Here is a 4657-nt window from a genome sequence, read left to right on the forward strand (position 1 = left end):
CAACCTATAAACTGTCGCATGATGCGCTCCGGACCTGCGATGGCAAGTTGTTGGGGAAGAATTCACAGAACCCGGCTTCACGGCGAATACGAATCTCGGCGATAAACAAGCTGCCAGCCAGCGAAACAAGCTGCCAAACGGCACTCTACACCACCACCGTGGCGCATGTTCACATGTCAGCCCCCCATTCACCGGGCCGAGGCAGCAGAAGGAAGGTGTCTCCACGACCAGGCCCAAAACAGGTTTCGCGCAGGTTCCCTCCTACGGCCAGCCAGGAGGTCAGACCTGGAGACTGCATCGCGGAGCTCTGCGGCGTCCCGTTAGACCCTCCGTGCTCTCTCTCTCTCTTTCTAGCTGGCGCACAACACCAACAAACATTAGGGAGCACTTAGATCTGGGAGGACTTAGGACGCTCTCCCTCTGTCTCTGGGGGATCTACGGGTGGCCTGGGGGCCACAGCGCCGTGGAGCTCCTTTTCATTCATTAAACGAGAAAAAAAGGGTACAAGAGTGAAGTCAAGCTGAAACTTCACCACCACAACACACAGAACGGACGCCGTCGTCTCGCGATCGCAGCGCGCGGATCGAAGCGTAACCACTTTCAAAGCCCCGTGTCCGAAACGGTCGACCGACGCGGGGATCGGTTCTTTTGAAGATCTTCTCCGTCTCCGTTGGCTCGAGATGGTGGGGACGCAAGAGGCGGAAGAGGCACCCCACACTCCGCCGGTGGTCAGTGCAAACAGTGACCAGTGCGCCATTAGGCTGGCGGTGGTCCAGCCGCTCTCCCGGGGCGGCTCTCCCGGATACGCTCAAATAAGGGCTCGTTCCGAGTGACTGATCGGCTGTGTCTGAGGCGATTTACCGATGGCGGTTAGATTATGACGATCAAGGTACGGCTTTCATTAGTGGGTTACTCCTGGAGCCTGGTACTCCGACACCTGAACTGATTGAAATCAGTTCGATCGGTGCTTGTGAAACGAAACATGAGGCAATCTTAGCGCTAAGAGGGCGCACCCGAAAACCATGATCACTAGCCCTACTCCTTTTGATGGCTTTTTATGACGCACTCTGCGTGAGAGCGTGAGATCGCCGACTGCAGTTTGCAAAAACGGACTCCAGAAACTGGCTGCCCTCGGTAGGCCGGAAAAATGGTCCCGAATGTGCGCTTTCCCCTGATGGCCAATTGCATCAGCCACCAGACTGTGCCGCCGCAAGAAATAAAATTAAAACTTTCACTGCTCCACTGTTGGGCTAAATGTCTTCCTGATGACACCTGTTTCAAGGTGGTCCAAGAAAGATGTTACTCACGTCTCGTGATGCGGTGCCCTTTACCAAGGAAGAAGAGATACGATATTTGTCCAACAATGTATTACGCCACCGCCTTGAAACACACCGATACTGATCGATGAGTGGGGTTTTCTCGAGCGGCTGCATCGCGTAAGCCCGGTCACATGGCCCCCGGGGGTCCACCGAAAGGAGTTCTGCAGTTCTTCGAGCAGCGCGCAAAAAAGGGGGTCGGTCGGTGTGCTGTGTCGGTATCACAGTGATTTAACTATTGTGTGCCGCGCCGGTTGCGAATATGAGCGCGAATAGGGGAACTATAATCACCCGCCAGGCCAGCCAGCGAGCCTCCTGTTGGGCCGAACCAGCGCGCGTAATGTGAGGAGGTCATCTTCCGTAACAAGATAATGAGGCACGTGCACACCGTCCCGGCCGGCGCATAGATTATATGCGTTTGGTGGACCCTTGGACCCGTGCGTGCTGGACTATAATGATTGGAGCAAAATTGAGCTGCCTTCTCCTTGTTGTGCACTCTTTCTCTCCCGGCATTATCATCATTTGCAGACACCGAGGGGTATGTGATGCAAATTTCTGCTGCCTCTGCTGCTGCAGGTCGACATAATCATAACGCAAGTGTCGGTGCCCCAATCGTTGACTGCCCTCCTGACACGGTGCTGAAGATCGATTGGCGGCCACCAAAGCCACGCAACACAATGCGTTGAATTACAACTACTTTATCCGGGTTAAGTGATGAACCCTCTGTTAGTTATTGAAAACATCGATATCGATCGTGGAATGTTCTCGGCAAACGAAACGATCGTCGGTTGATTTGGATCTGGATATTCAACAGGACTCGCCGCTACCGTTAAAGCAATCGAAATAATCGAAATGCTCATCGTTCATGAGTAGACTTTCGGCAAAACTGCCACCAACCTGGAAGGCGGATCGGGTGAGGATCACTGGTAATGAAAGTGAAACTTGGCTTCGTGCAGTTTCTGGCCCGGCGGGTATCGGGTGGCGTGTACGTGTAGATTGGCAGCGTTGGCAAAAATGTGCGTGCATGGGCGCGTGGTGGCCACGCGAAGGCCGTTCAATCAACCGCAGCACCAGTCGACGAACCGAGCAGCCCACTCGGGGAAGGATACTCGACGCCGCCGCCGCCGGTGAAATGAAATTTACCAAAAAGAAAGTGAACATGGCCGCCCACGAACGCGTTCGGCCGAAGCAAAACGGCCGCCGAGAGCAAAATCTGTGTTATGTAAAACATTAAATTGAAGCCAAATGGCGGCCCACGAACAGGCGTTGATCGATTTTGATCGATTTCGATGGCCCGTGATCGGGCGCCAAATCGATTGAAGACGAACCGCGGCGAGGCGAGGTCGGCGCGATAAAAGATGACGTGTGGCGCGTGCGAGACTCTCGGCCGGAAAATGAGTGAAAAATTGGCCATAATTTTTTTTTCTCACTCGTCCACAACCGGGGGGGGGTGAACTTTCAATTATCACTGATTTACTACCGGCGGACATGTAACGCACGGGTGGCGGGTGCGATGATTTTCTTTTTTAAGTTTGTTAGCGGCCCCGCATAACCCCGCATTATTGAGTTCACTTTCCGATTAGCGCTTCCCTAAGCAGGACTCATAAGCGGCCACCATTCTCATCAATCCGAAGGTGTCGGATGTCGGACTGCTTTTTACATAACACGGGCGCGATCGCACCTGGCGAGGGGGTGTCTCCGAGAGAGGCCCATGAGATGCAACCGACCTTTTGCTAACCGATCAACCAGAACACCAAAAGACAGAACGACGTTCGACGGTTCAGTCACGATTTGAACCTTCACCACACCAAATTGATCCTCCAGCGAGCCCTAATCGCGGATATCGAACCGAAAGGAGGCGTTATGTTGCACAAATCGATCTACAGCAATGAAGCCTTTTTCGGGAACGGCTTACGACACGAAAGCGGTGGAACCAACAGTAGCATGGTAAATGAAGATGATGCGTACTCTAGTTGAAGTCCAGCTGAAGTCGTTCTGATTGAGCGATGTCCGGCGCAACAGCAGGGATCTCTCGATCGAGAAAACGAGAACGAGTGGGATGTGCCAGATCTTGTGGGGCCGGTGGGGTCCGTTGAAATAACAGAAACACTTCTCCAACGCCCACCACCACCGGCCAGGTGGAAGGCTTCAACCAACGAGGGCGATCGCCGCCGCCGACGACGAGCGACTTCCTTTCATTTCTCGTTCTCGTCGATCAACCTGCGCACCGTGGCAGGGAAGGGGGAACAGAGAAGGAGCGCAGAACCAGCTCCAAAAACCGGACCGTGAGAAAAGAAGTTGCTGTGAGTCGCAATTTCATAATATGCGCCCGCCCGGGTGGGGTTTTAGGGACCGGCCACACCGCAGCATCTTTCTCTCTGTGTGCCAGAGACGAGGATCCAGAAGGATGGTCTCGTCCGCGCTTTGCGTGTTGTTTTTACCAGTGTCCCACCCATAGCCCGGACGTTTCTTGGAACCACTTCCAAACCAGACAGGGCCAGCGCGTTGGAGTTCTCGAAGATTCGCGACTCGCCGAGAAGCTCGCAAGATGAGCGTGGAACGCTTCTCGGGCTTCTTGGGGGTTTCGCGGGGTATTGTTTCGAGGGCCGGCACTCCTTATAAAGTCAGACACAGAGTCAAACTGGCACCGCGGTTGGTCGCCCCCAGGTAGAGGTTGTGGGGATTCGCCTGACCTCAATTCTGTCGACGCTGCGATCCTAATGAGTTTGGTGTGCCTTTCGGAGCAACAAATGAAATTAATGTTTCCACTAATAAAGTTAGCTGGGTAGCGTGGTTCGTTACCTTGCTGGAAGCTGCGATCACGTAACACCCGGACCGTAGAGGCAGGGAACCTGCCTGTCCGACGGGGGGTAAAGAAGCTCAAAATTCAATTAGCAGCCAGCAGCCTCTTATCACTTCGGCAAACAGGTCACGATCGACCCGGACACTAAACACACGACCTGGGCCAGGTAACGGACGGAGACACACGCGCGGCACCTGGCATCGGTCCTTCGAGAAGATCGGCCGCACTTCTGGCCACGCCGAGATACCTTTGCAAGCGGGCTGCACCCCGTCACACCAGGTGTCACGATCCGCCGAAGTTTCCCTTTCGTTGCCCGGGAAGGCAAGGCACCGAAACGCAGGCACGGCACGGCACGGCACTTGGCATTTGGCACACTTTGGCACACCGGGGGCTGCAGATTTCAGACAGTGCTCCCCACCCGACACACACATACACACGGGACACGGAGCCCTCTCAGGCCGGGACAGAGCCCGAGCGCGCGGGGTGTCCTGTCACTTTCCCGAAAACCCCATCCAAGCAAGCCACAGCATCAGATGCC

This window comes from Anopheles bellator, chromosome 1 (genome assembly GCF_943735745.2).
Source record: "Anopheles bellator chromosome 1, idAnoBellAS_SP24_06.2, whole genome shotgun sequence".
NCBI classification, from domain to species: Eukaryota; Metazoa; Arthropoda; class Insecta; order Diptera; family Culicidae; genus Anopheles; species Anopheles bellator.